Source organism: Myiozetetes cayanensis, unplaced genomic scaffold (genome assembly GCF_022539395.1).
Source record: "Myiozetetes cayanensis isolate MyiCay16 unplaced genomic scaffold, myiCay2020 scf31, whole genome shotgun sequence".
NCBI lineage: Eukaryota > Metazoa > Chordata > Aves > Passeriformes > Tyrannidae > Myiozetetes > Myiozetetes cayanensis.
In genome coordinates this window covers 206703-229641 of record NW_026087533.1, presented here as the reverse complement: position 1 = coordinate 229641, position 22939 = coordinate 206703, and the positions used below count along the sequence as shown (strand labels likewise).

Genomic DNA, 22939 nt, shown 5'->3' with positions numbered 1-22939 from the left:
TTCTTTAGTCAGAGGGAGGTATTGTTTTGATCCCCTGGCAGCATCTGGCAGTTTTCTTCCCCTCATGTTTCATGCTTATTTGAAACACTTGGCACCTTTGGTGCCAATAACATGCTTCGGCAATGAGTTTCACCATAAAACATATGAAAAAATATCCATGCACAGCCCCATTCCTCTTGCAACACAGCAAATCCAAGAAGCACCTGGAAGACACTAGGCTCTAATGTACCCAACTCCTGACAAGTCTGAGGCATTTGCATTTAGCACTTGCTGAAATAAATAAATACCTTTTTTTTTTATTATTCCGCTTCATTTCCCAGTTATACCCAGATATGCCATTGCTAGATGGGTATCAAGAGCTGGCATTGTTTTAGTAAACCTCCCTCATATCAGTTCAGAAATTAGAAGTAGCATCTGTAAAGTGGAGAGCCAAAAACCACTGAATGTGGTTGCACTGCAGAGCACATGGAGCACATGCCTCTGCTGCTGCACACTGGTGCACAGGTGGAGTGTCAGGAAGGCAAATACTTTCCCCAGCAAGAGTGACTATACAGCCTTCCTCAGTTTGCCTGCAAGCAAGGTCTTGTTCATTCTGTATCTTCATGTGAGCTTGGATTTTAGCTGTAACCTAGAGAATTCACTTAAGTGTTGACACTTCATTCAGAACAAGTGTATTTCAGGCTGTGCTTTGGAAACAGGATTAGAGTGATATTTAAAGTCGGTGTGACAGCAAGGACAACACTTTAGCGAAACGTTACAAGCAGGTCACCTGTCACTTGAAGCATCTTCCTTTGGTATCGTCTAAAATAAAACAATACTGGAGAGACAACTTTAGTTAAGGATACACTGGCCAAAAGGGAACAATGCCTTTGGAGCCTGTCCTGTCTTGCTGACTGGCCAGGAGGCTGTGGAACTGCTCACCAGCCTCTCACCGTGTCAGAGCACCAAGCCATGGTCCCCGCTGTCCCTCACCGTGCCACCCGGCCGGGCAGGAGTCCTTACAGCTCAGGAACACCGGGAGCAGATTTTCCCGGTTAGTGCTGGGGGCATCTCTTGTCTCTGATCCCATCTCAGCATCTCTGGGCTGCACACGCCAGACGTAGAACAAACCACAGCTAGATTGAACACCAAGTTCCAAACTTTCCAAGAGAAGGCACTGAAGGGGGAGATGCAACGACGAGATAGGGCAAAACCTCGCTCTGCCACCTGGCACGGGGCTCTGCCCTGTTCTGAGGGAGCCGGCACTGCCCGTCTCGCCACCGGCCCCCAAAGCCCCAAGGCAGTGGCAGCCCCGGGCCGGGGCTGGGGAGTGGGTTATCCAGCGGGTTCTGGACCACGAACCCACCGTGAAGCCAACCATGGGAGCGCCTCGCCTGCGCCCAACAACGCGGCGCTCACAACACCCGCCTGGCCCCGCTTTCTCCTGGAGCCCCTCAGAAAGTTCCCTCCCCGCCCGAAGCGCAGCCCGACCCCCCCAAAATGGCGGCCGGTGCCTCCCCGCCCTCCCCAGGCTCCGCTCCGCGGCCGGGCCGGCCCGCTAGCCCCCGCCCCGCTCCCGCTGACGTCAAGCACCGCCCGGCACCGCGTCCCTCCCCTCATTGTCAGCGCCCGCACCCGCCACCGAGCCCCGGAGCCCCCCGCGGGCTGCGGCTGCCCCAGCCCGGGCTGGGAGGGAGGGAGGGAGGCCCGGCCGCTCCCGCTGCCCAGGTAGGCAGAGGTGGGCGATGAGTGGGCGGGCGGGGGGTGCCGCAGACCGGCGGGGCGGGGAGGAATTTGAGGCATCCGCTTTGTCTTTGACCGCCGCCTTCCCGTCCCTTCCTGGGCGAGCGGGTGGGCGCTTGAGGGCCGGGTCGCCCGCGGGGGGACCCCACCGGCCCCGCCACTCCGCGGGCGACCCGGCCCTCAAATGCCCGCCGGGGCCTCGGCTCCCGCTCGGAAATGGAGCCGCCGTCGGGCTCCTTCCGACGGGACCGGAACAGCCGCTTTCCTGAGCGGAGAGCGGCTCGGTCCCCGCCCGGGAAGGGCACAGTCTCTCCGGGGCTGCCGCGAGCTGCCCTCTGGGAGGGTCCTAAACCTATAGCTGGGGCTTGGTGGAGTTGAGATTTTGGAGGTTTCCAGGCGCTTAACGCGATTTCTGTGGATAACCATTTTTTTCCTTGCTGCAGCCACATACTCCCTTTCCTGATCCTTATTTTTCCTGAATTCCACTTTTTTCTAGCCTGCCCACACTTATCATATAATTAATAACGTTCTTTTATATACATGCTTTTCTGACGCTCTGCCTTTGTTAATCACTTCAATCTTCTTTGCTCCCCCGTCCTGAAGGAATTAATTGATGGAGCATTGTGAAACTTTTCGTCTTCCTAGAATTCCTCAGACGTACCCCATTTGGCTTTGTCAGGTGTCCCACGTGCCATGTGAAGCCAGCAGCACAGCAGACCTTTGGTGGTTGTCCTTGGTCACCGCACTTTCATTGCAAATCTGCATCATTTTTCCCTTCTAATGCTACATCTGAAGCCTTTAAACCAATTAAACGCAAGTTAAAGTGACCATCCCAACTAATCAGCACATTCAAATTAGCTGCAGTGGGATTAAATTTTAATTGGTGCATAAGTTCTGTTAAAATCTTCACAAAAATCATGGGAAGGAGTGCTCATTGTTACCGTGTGTTTTGGGGTTGTTGCTTATTGAGTCTCTCGCTGAAATCTGCTGGGGTGGGCAAACCGTGCTCTCTGAGTGATACTACAGTGATGACAGTGGGAAGGAGCAAGTATTTTTACAGCCCTGGAGTAGTCTCAGGCATTCAGAATTTAGGGAAAAAATGTAGCAACTTACTGCATGCCTCCAGTCTCTTGGCAGAGATATGCATCTCCTGGCCTTCAGGATGGTGAGGGGAGACAGTGTTCCTCAGTGTCACAGTTTGTGTGAGTACAGACCAGCAGCTCTGTGCTCTGGTCAGGGTGTGCAGCCAGTGGCCAGCTGGCTGGTTTCGGCAGGGGCAGTGTGCTCCGTGGATGGTTTGCGTTTGTGGCACTCACAGAAGTATAATTCCTCCATTGTGTTGGCTCTGCAGTGGCGAGGATGGCAAAAAATGGTCGGCACTGCCTGCCAGGTTGTCTCCCCCACCCTGGGGCTCCAGGAGGCTTGAGGGAGTGATGATTGTGCGGGAGCCCTGAAGTGCAAGACCCTTCCTGGGCATGGGCCCCCTCACCAGGATCGCACCTGGGCTATCTAGGGCTGCTCAGGGCAGCCAGCCCTCTGTACCACTGCAGGGAGGAGGAGGAGGAGGACATGGACAGCTGTTTTCTTTTGGAGTTGTGGCTGAAAGTTCTGTGGAAAGAAGTGAATCGGGGTAAAGAGTGTGGGAGAACAGTGCAATTCAAGAGTGTCCTGGTCCCCCCGTGTCTCCTAGTCTGAGTAGCACTTCAGCCCCAACTTCCCTGTAAGCCTATAAATGGTAAAGTTTCTGCACTCCAGTACAGGGCAGCCTGACCGACTTTGACTTCCTAGGAAGTAGAAATAAGTTACAACAGCATGAGCTTTTCGCTAGCCCTCAGGCTTTTTCCGTGTTCTGAAAATTTGACACAACTGAGAATAAGTTTAACTGATTTTCATTATTTAATGTGAGCTAGGAAGTATAGGCAAAAATAACTCTTGTTGAAAAAGAGAACTCTCAAATGTAGCTATTACCAGAAATGATAATGTTTAAAAGCCTGGTATGCCTTGCAATCAAGACTACGTAATTTTGTGTATTCAAATAAGTTGGTGATTACCTCTTTGAGCATGACCTTACCAGAGTATTGTACACAGGCACTCTGAGGTTGTACTCGTTGTCCATGAAACCTTTCCTTCCCACCACAGGCTGTGGTCTGTGAGGAACCAAAGGCTTCCTTCCTCATGGAAGTTTTTCAAAAAGTGTAGTTGGCATGACTGAGCCAAATGACAAAAAGAACAATTTTGATACAATTGTTACACTAAAAAGAAGCAAATAATCTTTTTAGGAGGCCATTTGGGTTGGAAGATTGATGCGAAGGTGATGAACTGTAGATGATTCATAGCAGTGATGTGTTTTGCACTGACTAGTTCAGTGCGGGTCACAGGAGCTCTTAAAACGTGTTGGAAGGGAGAGCCCTCATTGTGATGGTTATGGTATGATTACTTACGTTTTTGCAAGTCTAAGACCTGATATACAGACTTTTTGCCTTGGGTAATGGTTGGATCCACTCATGTGAAGTAGAAAGCATGAGTGTTTCCAAATACTTGATGATAGCTGATGAGCAGGTGTTGCTTGCCAGCACTTCCTGCATTCCTGGTGCTGGTGGTTGGCTTCGTCCTTCTATTCTGTTATTCTCTGCTTTGGGCTGAATCTTTGGCAGGCTTTAGCCCTTTAATTTGATGTCCTCTTCTCTCCCTAGTCACCAAAGGTGGGATTAATCTCCGTGTCCAAGCTCAGCTGTTTGCCAGGGTAGCAGGGGCTGGCCGCCTGCTCCTGATGGCAGCTGTGGCCATTCACTGCACACACTGTGGACAGTCACATCTCTCCAGATTTGAGGGTTTAGAGCTGGTGACAGCATCAAGTTTAGTGGAAAACCCACAAACCATTTGCCTTTAATAGTCCAGATTTATGAGCTTTCATAACCACCCTGACTCTGAGACTCCAGGCATGCTATTTCCATGAAGTCAGTAGGGTTTTGGTTGATTCAGCAGCCTGAAAAACAGTGCATTTTGAGATGATCAAATATGAAGTGTGGCATTGGATAACAGCCATAAGAATATGGCAATTGAGGCTTTAATGTTTTTGTGTTTCTGGCATTGTCTTAGGTTTTGGCAGAGATGTTCCCCTTCTAAGGCCCTAATTTTGACAGATAAGGGGTTGTAAGGACCAGCTCAAGCCCTGCGTTCTTTAACCCTTGCCAGAGTGGAGTAAGCTATGCAGGTGCAACACATAGCCTTTAGCTAAGTGTGCTGTCAGCATGCACAGAAACATGAACACCATTCACAGGCGGTTTCTGTTTCCTTCTATGTAAAACAAAGCTGAGGATATTTCTGTACTTTCTTGCAGAAGTTGTACAGTGAATTTAACACTTGCATTCCTGAACATTTGAGTTTCTCTTAGAAACAAAATCCAGAAAGGTGAATGCACTATCAGAGTGACAGGCTGAAAGGAGAGAGGGTGTTTAGAAAAAGATGAATTTTAATGTTACACTCAGCACTCAGCCTGTTCTGCAGCCTTGGGCTATGAGAGTTGGAGAAGTTGTGCACATCGTGGAACCGCTTAGGATCCACACCAATAGGAAATCCACCCAGGAATGAAATGGATCATTTCTTCGCTTAGGAACAAAGTTGCCGAAATACACAGCTGTAAAGTGTAAGGACACATCAACTGGTAAGTTTGTTTCTGTGTGACAGTGCGAAGATGAGAATGGCTGTTTGCTGCTACAGCTCTTGTCTACTTGGAGGAGAGACAGGGATTTTCACATCCTATCCAGTCATGGATTTGGGAGGTGGTACATCAGTGCAGGTGGGCACTGCTGCTGGAGGAAGTGGGCTTGCCTTTCCCTTTGTTCTGACCGTTTTCTCCTCCAGGGGCCCTTTCTAGCCCTGCTCCAGCTGACACAAACTCCATGCAGCCACAGGGAGCAGTTGATCTGGATGAAAATTAACCATCAGCCTCCCTCCCGCCCCCTTTAGCCCTGCCTGATTCCTAGCCTGGCTGCTAGGGTGCTTTACTCTGGTTAAGGAAGGGAAGCATGGGACTAGAAGGAGGCAGGTGCAGTGCAGTGCCACCTGAAAATGACTATAAAACTTAAGTTTGAGGATCTGGTCCAAAGTCTGTGAGGTCACTTGTGCAGTGATAGCATCCCTTAAACATACTAAGCATCACTGTCTCCGTTCAGATCTCTGCCACCACCTTGCTTTCCTGGTGCTTTCACTTTGGACATGCTGCCTTTGCAAAATTCCTGATTGCACAGAGCGCTGCCCAGGTTTGGGCAGAGGAGTAGAGACACCGTGTTTAGAGTACTTCAGTGGAAAAGTTCCTGTATTTATTAAGTCTCAACAAGTTTGGCCCTGTTTGTCAAAGCTTCATTGGACTCAGCTAACCTCAAATGTCTTCCTTGCAAAGTAACTTCTGAGCCCTGTTCTCTGGGGTCTGATCAGCTGTATTGAACTTGGGCCAGCAAAGTGCACTGGTCTCATGTGTGTAAATACTTTGTGTGAGCTGGAAACTTCTGTGTAGCTGCTCCTCAGCCCTCTGCAGCGTAACAGCTGCCATCCTGAGCTTCTCTGGCTGTCCACAACCCAGCCACGCTTGGTGCCCGCTCTCGTCCTCCCTTGGCGGCAGGCACAGGCAGGCTCTGCTCTGTGGGCAGCTCTCACTTCTCACAGCTCCTGGGTGCTCAAGGATGAAGCAGGGGAGACATGCACTGCCAAGTAGGGGTGCTTCTTCACCCCTCACTATCTGCCCTGCTTTGGGAGGAATGTGGTTTTGCCCCTTCAAGTAACAAAAGGGAAAGTGTAGGCTTTAGTGATTTTTAATTAGTACTGGGTGGATGAGCCCCTGCATGTAAAGATTTATAGTTCTGAATTTACTTAGCTAATTGGTTTTTAAGCCATAGATTAAGTCATAGTTCGACCTACTGTACAGCTGAGGCCATAGTATCAAGCCTCACTTAGTACTGAATTAACTCATTAACTCAGTGGTTTTGAGGTTTGCAGTTTCAAGTTGCAAACTTGATGGTTGAGGGGGGTGTTGATATAAATAAGATTTTTTTTTCCACAAAACCCCATGTTACTTAGTTGGATTTGTGATTGTCTCAGAAATAGCAAGACAGATTTCATTCAGGCTCCCTGCAAACAGTGTTGTGGCCAAGACCAGGCGTGCATCCTGGAGTGTGCACCACACACCTCTGAAAAGCAGAGCAGCAGGAGATGAGAACTGAGACCTTCTTAGCCCTGGTAGGATTCAACTTTGATGGTTAATATTACAAAACCACTGGAGCTTGGGCTCATGTGTCAGGCTGTGGCTGTAGGCAGGTGATGTGAGAGGGCTGCCTGACCTTGTCACTGCACAGCAGTGCTGCGGGGCAGCCGAGGAAGGTGCCTTCTGGTGACACACATCACCCCTGCGGCAGGACAGCACCCCTCCCCTCAGAGAGCCAGGGAGCAACATGTAGCAAGGCATCCCCTCTACTCCGAGGGGGCAGGAGCAGGCGACAGCAAGCACACTGCATTGGAAGTGTAAATGCTGTGGTAAGAAAAGGTGTAGTGGGAGTGAAAGAGGGAGCACGTTGTTGCATGGCATGGTAGGACCTGTGTTTGTACTTCTCATATATGTTGCAGTGTTCTAATTGACCTCTAAAAGTGGTAGCTTCATCATAAGAAAATGTGCCTTTCTACATGACTGATCATGATGAACATCAGCTCAAGCAACTCTTTAATTAACTCAAGAATGTTTTTCTTTACCTTGGATGTTTACTTTTTACGTTTTCCTCTGTTGTCACGTGCAATGCAGATGCTTGCAGAAAGCTAGAACAGCTCTGGGCTGTGCAGCAAGGGCTCCTGGCAGTGTGGCTCTGCTGCTTGGTGTCGTCAGCCCTGCCAGCCTGTGCTGCATGCTGTACAGCTCCACACAGCTGGGAGTGACAGCTTTTGCTGCAGTGCTGCAGCAAAATTTGTCAGACTTTGTTTTCACATTTATCCTCAAAATTGCCTTGGTATAAATTGCTTTTATATACACCTTATCTGGGTTTTAAGCTCCAAGACTGGCTTTTGTCTTCCCTGGTGGATTGGTTTGAAAATTGCAGGACATGTTTCCAAAGCTGAAAAGAGGCTGCAGAGGCTCCAAGGTTGCGCCTGCTGATCATCTGATTCCACTGCAGCACTTTCAGCTGCTTGTGCCTTTGAGGTACCTATGCCTCACGTGGGAGTGCAGTGGGTTACCTTAAAGGGAAAATCTGATGAAACTGCTCCAAGAACTTGTTGTTACATGTGCTATCTTAGTGGAATTTACCAGAATAGAAAGGAGATTCCTGACCTAGGATCTGGAACAGAGCTGCAAAGACATTAATTCCTCAGGTAGCGTGAATTATTTGGAAATATGTCTGTTTTACTGAAAAACAATAATTCCTGGATGATAGTAAATAACTGCTAGTACTGCACTGTGGTGAGAATTTGAACTTGCAGCAATTGAGAATTCCTAATGAAGCTTCTCACTCTGTTGTCTGTATCCCGTTCTGCTCTTTGGAATTGTTTTTGTGCTGTTGAGTGTGATTAATGTCTTTGCATAAAGGTATCCTGTGTGACATGGTTGTTGATGTTTCTATTTGAGATTTGGCTGTAGTATATTGTAAACTGTCTGCATATGCTCTGAAATTCTCTGGATGTTGCCCTTTTGCATTGGGCAGAGTGTGGCAGTGAGAAGTTTGGAATAGGGCTTTTCCTGTAGCGTGTAACCACTGTCACAGAGGCGCTGTGAAAGGGCGAGAGAGTCTCAGCAGGGCTTTGGGGGAAGCCGTGGAATTGTGTGTGAAGGTGACTGTGACCAGCTGTGGAGGTGGAGGGCTCTTTTCCTGCAGTGATGGGAAGATGGGGGGCTCTCTGGCTATGTAGTGTCTGCAGAGCTTAGACAGCAAACGCTGTTTGATAGCTGTGCTGACAGGCTGGCTTGAGGCAGTGACACAGTAACTGCAAAGTGCAGGAAAATGGCTGTGCCCTGCTGACTGCCTTGATTGCCAGGTGGCACTCCTCGAGCTTGGGTCACCTGCCCTACATTTCCCTTCCTCAGCCCCATCCTCTGGCTTGTTTTCTCTCACTGTCTTAGAACAGAAACATACTCCCAAGTCCTTACCCACGGATCATCTCCATTCAGTTTTTCCTCTGCTGCCTACTCTTTGAGCTGATTTGCAGAGCAGGGTGGGTTGATTCATTTCGGGATTTTTTTCTTTTTTTTTTTTAGTAATCTCTGCCTGTGTGCCTCCAATGACTGCTGTGACTGCTGCAGCATGTGGCTGAGAGTGTTCAGCACAGTCCTTGTTTTGGAGCCCAGTTGTGTGTGACCTGGTGAGGCACACCACCTCTCCTCTGCAAAAGCAAGAGTGGTGTCAGCAAAGCATTGTAGCATGGCAGTGACTGAGTGTTGGGCAGATCAGAAGAAAAGGTTGTTCTTTTCTGCCCAGTGCTAGTGAGGTGGTGTCTGAAGTGTCATGAGATTCAGGTAGATCTTTCACTAGACCTTTGGGTTGCCTAAGGCCCCATCCAATTTGACTTTGAACACTTCCAAAGATGGAGCATCCGTAGCTTCTTTGGGCAGTTTGTCCCAGGGCCTCACCACCCTCAGAGGGAAGAATTTCTTCCTAATATCTAATCTAAACCTACTCTTTTGGTTTGAAATCATTGCCCCATGTCCTGTTGCTACAGTCCATGGTAAAGTCTTTCTCTGTCTTTCTTATAAACCCTCTTTCACTGAAAGGCCATAATAAGGTCTCCCCAGAGCCTTCTCTTCTCCAGGATGAACAACCCCAACTCTCTGTCTTTGCACAGGAAGTGCTGCAGTCACTGGATCCTTTTTGTGACCTGGTGTGAACCCCTGTAGTGTTTCTGAGGACTCCAGAACTCCAGATGCAGTGCTCCAGGGGGAGTCTCATGAGAGAAGAGGGGGAGAATCACCTCCCTTGGCCTGCTGGCCATTACTTTTTTGTTGCAGCCAAGGACACAGTTGGCTTTCATGTCGAATTTTTCATCCACCAGTACCACCAAGTCCGTCTCTGCGGGGCTACTTTCAATCAATTCAGCCCCCAGTGTAGCTTGATTCTGCAGATTGCCCCATTCTAGGTGCAGGAAATTGCAACGTGGCAAATTCTGACTGATCATAAAGGAAAATAATTTTCACCCTGAGATTGGTCTGATTCTGAGATTCTGGGGGAATAGGGCCCCAAGGGTTCTGGCATTTCTGACCCTGGAGATTTTCACAACTTGATGCAGTCCTCAGCAACCTGCTCCAGTCTTGGACACTAACCTATTTGGAGTGGGAGCTGGACTAGGGTTAACTTCATCCCCTTACAGGCAACCAAGATGAGACAGAAAATGTGAATTTCCTATTCCTTCCCTCCTTTGTAGAGAGGAACAGCGTGGTGGGGGAAGTGCTGTGGTCCTGTCTCAGTACAGCCACGCCAGTCCTTCCTTCCTATGAAACATCCTTCCTTCCTTCAGTCCAGAGAGTACAGGGGGAAAAAAGATAAGTAAATAACAGTGTGAGGGAGCAAGGTTAGACAGCCATGCCCGAAAAAGTGCTGCTGCCATTTGTGCCTTATGCTCTATTCTCACTCTCCACTTAAACATGCTATAAGAAAAGCACACACCCTCTTGTCTCCAATCTTCATTTAGGATGGGATTCAGATAAATTAATGCTTGGCTTTGAGGCTGCAGATTTCCTCATTAGCATCTTGTGTAATGCTTGCAGGAATACATGTGCTTTAAGAGCAGTAGAATTTGTCTGTGTTGTCCATTACCTACCAGTGGACTTAAGAGCAAATGCAGGCTGCCCTGTAGAACTGCCTCTTTCTTGTTAATACAGGGTATTTCAAGATTGTTGGTTTTCTAGCAGCATGAAATGGAGAATTTGGAACAAAGGTTTCCCTTGATAGTCATGAGTTGGACGGTAACTTTAACTCTTTCATGCTCTATGGACAAGAGGCTGGTGGGAGATGGATGAACTTTGAAGTTGGTAATGTTACTCCCCCTTGTCTGTGGGAGAAGTATGCAGGACCTTCCTGATGGAAATCCTGTCCAACACTTCTGACTTAAAACAGCTTCTTAGCTGCTTACTGAAGGAGGCAACTGGATGCTAAGGATGATCTCTCTGGGAAGTTATGGCTCTTCTGTGTCAGTGCCCTCCCTAGTCAAAGGAGACACTTTATAGAAGCAAATGGGGAATTGGTCTGGCCCATTTTTGGGAAGAGGGAGCAGAGGCCAGGTATCCCTCTGCTATCTCTTTCTGCATTAAGGAGACTCCCAACAGTTCTTGCCCAGAGCAGTGTCTGTAGCACAGGGCATGCAGCTGGTCCTTTTTGCCCTGTTTGCCTCAGTCCTGGCGCAGTGTGTGAATTGCCTGTTGTCCTTTTGAGAGTCTCAGCCTGTAAGTGAACATATCCATAAATTCATCAAGGGTTTTGAGTGGGCAGTTTTCAGTGGCACAGCTGCCCAGTGTCATGACACAATCCTGGCAGCTTGTGTTGGAGTCTTCCTATTGTCTATGGAGCATTAATTTTGAGGGTAATGTGTTTAAGTCCCCATAGCTACAAACATGCTTTCACAAAGGCAGTGTTCCTTTGAAGTTCCAGGCTGTGATCTGTTTGTAAGTGTTATTTTAGTTATTTTTTTTGATACCTGAGGATATTTTCAGCAATAAATTGAACACAAAGACTCCTGTTAGGATCTTCCAATCCACCCAGCTGTCTTCGTTGAGTAAATCACATTTGAAAGAGTGGCATAAATTCCTGAATACTTCCTTTCGTTGATTTCACACTTGCCAGTGAAAAAAAGAGCTGCAGGTTGGGAGCTCAGAGGGAAAAAAAATGCCACTTGTTATAAGGGAGTCCAAAATCACAGTTAATATTTGTGGTACAGCCAGGGGACAGGGTTAGCAACAATTTGTGTTGGGGGGGCCATGAAGGATCTGGAGATTACTTGCAGTGTGTTGGTTAGCCAGCCTTCCTTTATGCGTACAAGTGGTTGTGAGTCGCTCTACCTGAGGTCCACCTGGGTCACATGGCTTAGGGAGGAATCCCAGAGGCTTTGGTTGCGCTGCCTGTGAGTCAGTGCGTGCAGTGGGTGGGTGGGTACCCGCTGACGGCAGCGCCTCCCGCTGCACCATCGTGCCTCGTCTTGCCTGCTGGCTGCCCCGGACGCTGCTCCGCTCAGCTGCGGCTCCTGCAGAGCACCTGAGCGGCTCTGGGAGAGACGCAGAGCTGGCAGTAGCGCCTTGGTTGGGTAACAGCACCCAGCGTCTTGGTTTAGAGTGTGTAGATTTATGAATTGCAAAAGGAGCAGATAGGAGACAGTCTCCTCCCTGTCCCAGAAAGGTTTGCCTGGAGCCAGAAGTGATGCTGTTGGTGTAACCCAAGCTAGCCACCCTTCGTGCCAGAGGCATTTCAAATGGCTGACCGATTCCTCCTGGCCTCTTCCCCAGATGTTAATCCCTGCTGTTCCCCAGGCAGCTGAGCTGAGGTACGCTGCTAGTCTCTCCCCCATCTAACAAATGCTTGTCCAAAAGCTGCAGAGTGGCGCAGCTGCAATGGGCTCCAGCGTGTGCTTGAGCTACTGCAGTGCTGCTGCTGCCAGCATGCCTGCACACTGGGCATTGCAGCTCCTCCAACACACAGTTCAAGTCTAAATTCTGGTTTGCTCCAAGAACAGCAGCAGTGGCACCGGTAACCTGAATCAAATTCCCTGTATTCCTCAGGGCCCCTTGCACAAGTCTGAGTTCATATTCATTTGGCCCCGAGCATTTTGGCTGCAAGTACAGCTCAGGCCAGGCTGCTGAGCATGCCTGCAGAAGCACTGCTGTCCATCCATCCATCCATCCATCCCACAGCAGGGTCCTGAAACAGTCCCAGCAAATTCATCTCCTGCATCTGCACTAAGCACAGCAAGTGGTGGATTTGCACAGGGAGCTGTGGTGGGTGTCAGCCATTCTCGCAGATGAGTCCAGGGAAGAGCAGCATACCCTGAAGAGGGATCCCCTCCAACAAGAGCAACTCTACATAGACTCAAGGCAAAACTTTTACTGATTTGGGAAATTTCTGATGATCATGTTTTTTTCTAATGGCAGGGCTGTTCTGTTCAACGGGTGGATGGCAATGATAATGGTTTATAAAGTAAACCTACAAGAGAGCAGTTAAAACTGGTTTTATGCTTGAATACTGAATTTTGTCAGAGTAGTTAGTCCTAGAAGTCGGCTGAGAATTATTGAGTTAAAGGGCTCTTAGTAGGGTTTAATGAAAAATTAAAATTTAGACACTTATTGAAATATGAATGATCATTTTTAATTCAGGTCACATTTTATTTCCTTGTGCTACTGTGCTGTTAGTCTGAGAGTCTGTCCAGTGCCTGCTGAGCCTGCTCAGAATGAGTGTCTGTGTGAACAGAGCAGAAAGAAGTGCAGGGCAAGGTGTGCAGAGAGGACAGGGAACCTCTTCTGAAATAGAGCTAGAAGTTGCCCATTCCCAAAAGATTTTCCCTACTAGCACTAAGGATTTGGGGCAATCCTGAGCCATGGATCACCATCATCAGTGCTGCTTTGTTTGTACAGTTCTTGGCATGTCTTGGCCTGGACCTTCCCAGACATCTCCTGGGGATGGATCAGGATTTAGCAAGGTCTGTCATGTTTGGAGGCAAAGCAAGTTTAAAAGGGCAGGGGGGCTTGTTCCATGCCAGTTGGCCTTGGCACAGAGGACAGACCTAAGCTAGTCTCATGTACTGATACAGGTGTACCCTGAATGCTCTCTTTGGTCAGTGATGACAGTGCAGTCTCCAAGGGGCCATTCATCCACATGCCTTAGGCAGCAAACTGGGATCAGGTGAAAGATTTTGTGACAGTGCTGTCTACTTTCTTTTTTTATCTGTGGAGGGTGTTGGTACATTTTTATATTGAATGCACAGCTCTAGCAGCTGCATTTTTGGGGATGCAGGTACCATCCAAGGAGATGGAGTGTTCAAGCAGAGAGCTAAGCCAGGTTCTTTCCTCAAATCATACAGCGGTAGGTCTGGGTAGGACCTTGGGGTCAGGCAGCTGGACTTCCCAGCACAGGGAGCTGGGAGGGATGCCAAAGGGCTGTCCTATGCACCTTTGGTTTTTCAGCAGCTGTTTTGGTACCTGTGATGGTGGGGCATTGCAGCTCTGCTGGGTACTTGGTGCTGAGGTTGTGCTCCACCCTGCAGGTGGCTGAGCCCTCCATACAGGTAGTGAGTGGGACATGGGAGGGAGCCAGCAAGGAGCAGAACAGGCAGGTTGTGAGGAGAGCTGTGCCTCTGAGCCCCTGTGACACCACAGTTGCATCTTCAGTGCAGCACAAAGCTGCCTGCTGCTATGACTGATTCCCGGATAACACATCGATGGCTTGGTGATCCCTTTATGTGGTCATGTGCAAACCTGTAGCCAAGCCCTGAAGACAGTATTGTGCCACCAAGATCTTCAGGGAAAAAAATTACTTCACTTGCTGTGTATAAAGCTCTTCTCTTAATGTGTCCAGAGCATGACTTGCCTTTTTTGCACAAGATGGCCTTGTAGGTAGGTGGAAGAACACTTACCTCTGCTTTCTGCTGTGACTCCATCTGTTCTCTGTTTAGGTGCTTCCCTTGCCATCAAGGGACAGTTTTAGGGAGTCCTGAGGTTTCTGACTCATCATAATTCCTCTAGACATGTGTTTCCCTACTATGCTTATGGGAATCCACATGGAATGCACTATCAAAAGCATCAATAAAGTCAAGATTCCTTATGTCTTCTGCTTCTTAATTTTTTGAGTGTGATTCTTACTCAACTTTAAGAAGGGTTAAGGAAATTACCAGCACGGCCATGAATTTGAATGTTCTAGTTCTTTCTCCATTTTCACAAAATAAGATCCTCATACTTCAGACTCTATGTTTGGCTTGGTTTTAGAGGTGAGAACCTCCCTGAACTGGGATCAGTCTCCGTTATCAGAGTTTAGTCTACTTAGGATTATATGTTGCTCTTGACAATGAGCAGTCTTGTTCATTGAGGCTGGCACAAAACACCTACTTAAAAAAAATAAGATGCAAATTAGATTGTTAAATAATCTGTTGACAGCTCCGTCTTGAGTTGTGACATGAGATCAGAACATTCCCTCAGTGAAATTGTGTGTTACTGCCTCCTTGCAGGGCCTCTACCTCCAGGCAGTTGTGGAACCAAAACGCTTCTGAAGCAACAGATGCTGAACAGCACAGAAGCGAGTACAGAGCTGCCTATGTCCAGCCCACAGCACCCTTCTGAACAGCCTAGTGCAGTCAATTGGGATTGAAAATACCGAGGGCAAGAGTAGGTCACCTCAGTCACCTTATGTGTCAGCTTCAGGATTAGAGGATTTGGCAGCAGACCTGGATGATGGGTTTGCTTCGGCTTCACCCGAGCATTTTGGCTGCAGGTACAGTGCAGGCCAGGCTGCTGGCCATGCCAGCTGCCTTGGGTAGCTCTGGCACCTCTGGGAGTGTGCTGGGGCTGAATTGTGGGTGAGATGAACCCATTCTTTACTGTCACTGTTAAGCTGTGCTTTTGTGCAGTGTGGCATCCAAGGTTTTTAAATCTTGTTGAAGTCATAGCTGCTGCTTTGCCTGGCCTTCCAGAGAGGTCAAAGGCCTGTCTGTGAAGAGGCACTGCCCGTGGTTTCTATCTACCATAATTCTGGTTTCACCCAGCTGCTGACACAAGTCTTAGCAGGACGGATCCTCAAGCTGGGCTTGACTTTCCTACCCAAGGCCATTACGTTTGTCCTGGATCACACCACAAGTGTATCTAGCCCATTATTTTTGCAGTGGCCAAGAACAGGGCCCTAGGAAAGATAGCTGAAACAGGGAGAATCTGTGGTAAGTAGTTTCTGTGTGCTCTCCCAGCACCCATAGAAATTTCTAGTATTTACAGCATCCTGTGGCAGAGTCCAACAGCCTACCTGCATGTCATGAGGAGCATCTCTCCATGTTTGTTGTGTCTGCACAGAGAGAGCAATTGATCATATCCCTCTTCTCCAGACTACTCATAATTTTATAGAACTGTCACATTCCTCCTGAGTCATTTCATTTTCCAGGCTAAATAGTTCTTGTTTCTCAGGGTTTTCCTCTTCAGAAATCATACTTATGACTAGCTTTGTTGTTTATCTGTTCTAGCTGGCAGCAGAGGCTGAGGTGGCACTGGAATTGCAAACAGCCTTGGAGATGCTGGCACGCCATGGGTTGATGCAGTGGGAAATTAGCATTCTCTTCTTTTTGTGCCGCACTTCTTTACTAGAATCTCATAGTGTTAGACTTCATTTTTGACCACTGTGGAACAATGAGCTGATAATTTCCTGAATGGTTATGGTAAGTTGAAAGCTTGTTATTTTACTTGTAAAGTTAGGATACTTCTTTCTGTGTCTGTAACTTAATGCTGATCTACACTGAACATCATCTGTCATTTCCCGCATGAGACTTGGACGGTCCTTCCGTAGATCTTCAGTTATCCTTTGCCTCTATGACCCCAAGCTCATAGTGTCCTCAGCTGCTTTCACTAATGTGGTGGAGAAACACGTTGATGCAGGGTGGCAGCGAGGGCAGGTCCCCCGTTGCCGGTGTTGTGTGCGGGCACTTACTCCTTCAGGAAGGTGTGAGTTCAAAGTTGAAGTGCAAATCTGGGAAGCTTTCTGGAGGTAAACCCATTTCTCCTGAATTGCTTATGTAGGTAGGAGCTAATAAGAGCTCTGCCACTGTTTTCCTTAAGAAATGCACCTGGCAGCTGTAGGCAGTTGGAAGTCTCACTGATGGAGAAATGGTGCCTTCTTCTGCCTATGCCTGCCTTGTTTCTGTGTTGCTCACTTTCACCCTTGTTCATACTTTGTACTCCTTTGTGTTGGGACAAACATTTTTCTGTCCACTATTTCTTACCTTAATGAGGTTAGTTTTACCGCAGAGAAGTCCTGTGTGAATTCGTGGGATAGGAGTGTGTAAGTGTGCATAGCGTGAGGGAATATGCAGCTGGGAGTGAGAAGGCATCAGATCCAGCTCAGCAACACTCCAGAGCTGCAGTCAGGACAGTTTGGGACATCCCTGAACAAGTGGTAACAGACCTAGTACTTGTTTAAGTGGCTGAAGCAGAGCAAAGTGCAAGAATCCAAATTGCAACGCAAGCAAGTAAACTTGTGTTTTCATCAGAGCATGGACCTCAGCAAAGATAGCTTATAAACCTTTTTGCAAATGGGCAGCAGAAGAAAGAGGACCTGGGAGAATCTTTGACCGAGTACTGTCAAAGGGTAGACTATCTCAAAAAAACCTGAAGAGTGGCAGCTTCCTCCTGGAGCATTATTCTATATCTGAGGGCCAGAGAGCCATCACTGGAACAACAGATTTATTTCAGTGGGATGTCCAAAACAATGTTGAAAATAGGCCATGGAAAGAGCTGTGCAGGAGTGCATCAAGAGACCAGTCAGGGCTGCTGGGGAGGCTCAGCAGGGATGGGTTAGGGCTCAGTGTGATGCTCTGTAGCCTTTTTTGTCTGAATCAAATGTGCCTCTGCAGCTTTCAGAGTTGCTCCCTGGCAGCAGCTGGCAGCCTGGGCCCCTGCACCTCAGGATGATTGGCAGAACTGCTGCTTTCTTCTGAAATGCACTTAAACTGTGAGGACAGCAGCCTTGCTGGGCCAAGAGAAAATACAGCTGGGACATGGAGTACACACTCTCACGTTGGACACCACTGCTGGGACCGTGTGAGTGGGGAGGAGAGGCACATCCCACCGTTTGCACTGTTGAACAGCATGCTGGGAGATGTTAGGTACTTGTCTGCTTACTCTCCCCCCATGGCTTTGCCCTGCAGCCACATTGCTGCCTTGGTATGTTGTAGAGCTTCTTTGGGGCCTGTACGCTTCCTTTTTCCAAAACTCAGCTCTGTCCTAGCTTTGGACATCCACTGAAAGTTTGCTGAATTGCATTTCTCTGTCCAGGCTGGGCAGGCACCCATGCACAGACTGGTTGCCTGCCTGTCCTTTGATTTCTGTCCAAGGCAGAAAGCAGATGGATTGGGAGCTGCAGCAGTGCAGGACAGACAGTAACTATGGCAACTCCTCATGCTGTTCCTGTGTGTGTAAGGGAGCTGAAAAACTTTCCTTTTAGTACTTATAAACTTCATTGATTGAGTTCTTCCAGGAAGAAAGTCACAAGGGTAACCAGTTGTCTGTGCTACTGAATTGATGAGCTTATTTTTTTGAGAGGACTTTTAGAGCAATCCCCATTTCCTGCAGAGTTTGTAGGGATCCATGTGGAAACCTCTGAATGCCTGAGCCAAGATTTTTGCTAGAAAAGCTCACAGCAATCAAAGGAGTGTTCCTGCAAAGAAGCTGACTTGGATGTCCTTCTAGTACTCTGTTAGGAGAGTGGAATGTGCCCTGTATTAGATGGGGTACAGAGAAACACACAATACTCTGTCATTTTCATGCCCACAGGGATCTATTTGTTACCATGTGGCTCTTGGATATATCACGTTAGGAAGAATGTGAAGTTCAGAGCTACCTATGCCTAATGAGCAAAATTATTCAGAGATGGTTATGAGTACTTGAAGTTAATCTTATTAGATATATTCTACCAGGAAGGCCTTTCCCAGCTCTGTAAGTGTTGCTGGACAGTAAATTGTGTGTGTTTATGCTTTTGGGTATGTAGCCCATTTGCAGTGTGGCACTTGGCAGATGTGCAGTGCTAGTCCTGTTTCACCTGGACAGATGTTTGGGATGGGACAATACAGGAGCCCAAGAATATAATAAGAGCTCTGTGGATGAGAGCAATGGCTAGAAATGGGCTCCCAGGAAGGAGGATGGGGACGGGGGAAGTGTGCAACGATGCAGGTCAGAAAATTCTTACAACCTCCAAGTTTTGTCTCAGAGGGCTTGGCTTGCTGAACTAGGATTGGGTCCCTTTTCCTGTATATGACCTTGAGGGATTTTTCTTCCATGAATTTATCTAGTTGCTGCTTATGAAACCACGAGGGCTCTTAACTTCCACAACATTATGCAGCAAGGAGTTCCCCAGCATAACACCACATGCAAGCAGAAGTAGGGCGCTGAACAAAGTGAGCCCAACCAGAGATAAGCAGAAGGTAACCGGATGTGAAAACAACAGCAGGAACTGGGACTAATAGCATTGGCCTAGCCTTCAGCATGAGCATAAGAGAAGAGTGGAGGGAACAGAGTTGTGCTCAAAGGGTAAGATTTGTGGTAGCCAGATGAAGAGGTTAGAAGAGCAAACTCAGGAGTCCAGCTTATTAAAGTGACAGTGTGGAAGATAAGTCTGAGAAGAGCTTTTACTGTATGCTAAATATCTACAAATAATGCAAGTTTGAGAATCAGAGAAGATGCAGTGATGCAAGAGAGAAGAAAAGGAACAGAGGAGAGGGCACTGCAGGTCTGACTGAGGTGCCTGTCTCCTCAGCATCTTACCTGCACCAGTGGCCAAAACCAGATGTTGGGTTGGGGAGGAACATGAGAATAGCGAATATGATTTTCCCCACTGTCCACTTCCAGGGACTCCCTGAGTCATAGGACTTGGTGTTCTTCACATTCAATAATCTTTGAAATATTCTTTCATTAATTTTCTAACAGTTTTCTGGATCTTGCTTGCTCTGATCTCCTCTGAATCTTTTCAATTAGTCCGAAGCTCTTGTAAAGTTTGGTTCCTGGGGCTTTGAGCCAGCCTGTGGGTAGCTCAGGTCTAGGAGGTGCCTTCATGCTAGCACATGTTATAGGAGTGAAATGATGGTGACTGCCATGGTCCCTGAATCCTTTGCAATGCTGAGCTCGATGGGAGGGAGGGATGGAGGGTGAAGGAGGTGGGAGACGTCCGTGTCCAGTAAATATTACAAAGGCACCACTGAGATGGGGCTGCTTTTCCCATGCCATCTGCTGGATGCTGCCAAGTTTGTGACTTGCTGGAGAGATGCCTGCATAGTGTTTGTGAAATCAAATGGGACAGTAAAATGTGCATCTGAGGACAGTACAAGTGGCAGGATGGGAAGAAGAAAAACATCTTTCTCAGCTTTGATTCCAGTGCAGAATGGGGCATTTTTCTTGAAAGAGCATGAAGAAGGCAGAAGGCCTATGATTTTGATGAGGTCCCCAGCTGTCCCACCAACTCTTCTGCTTGCCTACAATATGTAAAAATGTGTTGCTGAATTCAAATATAAGCTTGTCAAAATAGTAACTTGTCTGCTGCAGGTACAAGGCATTTTTGATACCTGGCACATAGGAGTAACGTGCTGAGGGGCTTTGAAAGGATCGATCAGTTTCTGAACAAGAGCTCTGCAGTGTGGGTAACACCCTGCTTGCCATGGGGCTCCCAGGGCAAGGGTGCCACTGGCTGCAGGGCCTCGATTGGCACTTGTGCAGGTTAACATTGCTGTGTATTTGCTGGAAGGAAGATGCTGCACCTGGTCACCAAGTGCTCAGACCTGGTCTCAGTGAGCCCTTCCAGTGTGAGGCAAGCAGTGAATTCAAGGGGGAGCCAGAGTGAAGCAGCTTTAATAGAGCAAAACAAAATCTCTGCTATGCACAGTAAAGCAACAGCAACTGCTCAAACCCCAGTGCTGCTCAAAGCATCTGCTGTGAGCAACCAGATGTGCCTTTGTGCTCTGCTGCTTTTGCATTGGCCCTGACACCTCAGCGTAGAGAAATTCCTTTTATATTGCTGAGAGAAGAGCAGCACTGAGCAGTTTGCTGGATGATTGAGTGTTGACATAGGATCACTGTGACTCAGGGATGTGCCAGATCCTCTCCTACATCTGCAGAGCCTGCTGTAGTGTCTCACACTTGCTGTGGATGCTGTTTGGTGTCTTCTTGAAGGTTGTGGTTGCTGTGGTTATTTTTGGCTACTGTCTCATTATTTCAAATGTCTCTAGTCTAGCATTGTATTAGTCAATGTTCAAACCAGTTCCAGATTGCTGAGCTTTTTCTGACTTTGAGAATTTCCTCTCCCATTAGATGCAGACGTTTCTGAGACAGTTCATCCCTCAAAATAAACGCATCCCAAAAAGTCTCTTGGCATTCTACCTTTGTGTTCAGGGGCTCCCCGTCCCCATTCTGTGTGAGCAAACACCTTGTCTTCCTCCTCAGCTGTCCCAGGAGGTTGTTACGTGCCTGCACGTGGCATGCAAAGTTGATGTCACGTAGCGGACTCTGGCTGTTATTTAGTCTGTCTTGTTTTACACCCTTTTTCTTTTCTTGAATGTTTTTCTCCTGTTCCCATGACTATGTATCATTGTGTGAGGTCAAGAATAATGTGCTGAAAAGAGATCACAAAAGGCAAAATCAAATTAAGAAAAACTTTCCTTCCTTCTCTCTTTAAGTGACTGAAGGCTCTGGCCACAGTGTTGCCCTTCCTGCAGTTTGTAACACCCATGTCCTTTTTCTATATAAACGGCAGAGAAATTTTTCTTTACAAATGAAGAATGACATGCTGGACTCCTCCCAGCACATTCCACCCTAGGGCAGGGAAGAAAAGTCCCACTGATGCTCTCACCACATTGAGCTGCAATAGAAGTGTGATTCGTCAGCGTGTTACCGCATGTGAGCATGACATGTTCGCTCTCCCTTGCATATGTGTGCAACACCAGAAACCCTTCAAATAAACCTGCAGGTGTATGTGCACATGGGGGAGGATCCAGCCGACACACCTAACCTACTCTGCCGGTGGAAGAGTATGCGTTAGAACAGGAGCAGAGTTTCACCAGTGCCTTCCTAACTGCTCAGAGGAAACCCCTTGCTACCCCAGGTTTTGCTGATGTACATTCCCAGAGCTGTCCTCGTGCCTGAAGTGACTGTCAGCTACCTAATTCAATTTGAATCCATAGTTTGGAGACCTGCATTGCCTAAGGCTCCCTTTCCCCAGATGTGTGCACAGTGCAGAAATGCAGTTCCCATGGGTATTCTGAGTAATAATTTAACAGAAAATAGAACAGGGAGGATTGAAGTTCACCCCACCATTTGCGGAAATGGAGGGAGTAGTACCATCCATAAGAGCATGGAAAATAGCCCCTCTCTGCTCCTCACCTGAAACTGGACTGCCTGTGAGCTGAGGAATGCAAACCTCAGCCTCACAATGCAGGGGAGCCCAAGGACTCCAAGCTCTAATGGGACAAATTGCTTTTCTATTCTCTGATTATAACTGTGCTTGAATCTATTGATTTTCTATTGCTTATGACGAAGAATCTATGGGAAACCCTGACAACTTTAAGAGCAAACAAAGAAACTAATAAAAAGAGTCTGCAGGCCAAGCCATTAATAATTCTCATTTATCTTTATGATTGGGTAAGGCTGGAATATCTATACTGTGACTCTTTAGGTGATGAGTGCTATGGCAGGCCAGCGGCAGTGTCAGTGGGAGCTCAGACTCCCCTGACCACAGTGAGGGATGTTGCATTGTCAGAATAAAAACACAGCAAAAAGATTAAAAACCACAAAGATTAAGTGCAAAATGCGCTCGGGAGAGATATCCAAGTGTCCCAGTACAGACGTGTGGCAGCTGGCCACATTTTTATCTTGGCATAGCAGAGAGCACTGTAGGAGTGGCTGCTAACAGTTGTTCCCACATAAGCCTGCTGGTGACATCCTGAAACCAAGAGCCGTGGGTGCTGACAGGACTCTTGCCAACAATCAAACCAGAGCAAGGAAGACAATGTGTAGGGTAAGGTGCTTCCGTGCCTCTGCAGAGGAACAGCATCACGACCCTGAGGAGCTCTGGCAGAGATGATCTATGCAGATCTCATGGAGTAGTCATTTAATTGCTGCCCCTGAAATAGATGATACTTATCTCCCAATTCATGAAGTGTTTAGCTAACACAAATGTTTCTGGCTGGAGGTTTTTTGCCTCCATGCTTAGCTGTGAACTGACTGTGTATGTGTTGTGCAGGCAAGATAAAGTGGTTCCAGGGGAAGGTTATATCCAATGATGCTGTAAAGAAACATTTTCATAAAACTGTAGATAATGATGAGCAAAAGTGAGTGTGCAGAAATAATTAAATTTAAGAACATGAAGGGTAATGGAGAGTTATGCCTCTAGTAAATGTCTTGAACAGGGAATTCTCACAGCTGTTTAACAGGATGCCATGGACAAAAACCACACAGAATCAGAAGAGCTGTGAAAAGTAGTCTGTCCTAAGCACTGGGAGCAGACAATTGGTAATGCTAGTTAGGAGATCCACA

General features: G+C 47.7%; 1 protein-coding gene across 3 annotated transcripts in view; it reads left to right on the top strand.

The window, feature by feature from the left end:
* Window positions 1-1580: 1580 nt before the first annotated feature.
* LUZP1 (leucine zipper protein 1) overlaps window positions 1581-22939 on the top strand; it is a 39483-nt gene continuing 18124 nt past the window's right edge. The window contains exon 1 of one of the 3 annotated variants that reach the window (XM_050326129.1): window positions 1581-1707. The gene's annotated coding sequence lies outside the window, so the exon portion shown is untranslated. Of the gene's footprint in view, window positions 1708-7909; window positions 8077-15909; window positions 16087-22939 lie in introns of those variants that run through there. The other 2 variants (XM_050326130.1, XM_050326128.1) reach the window with 2 other exon arrangements.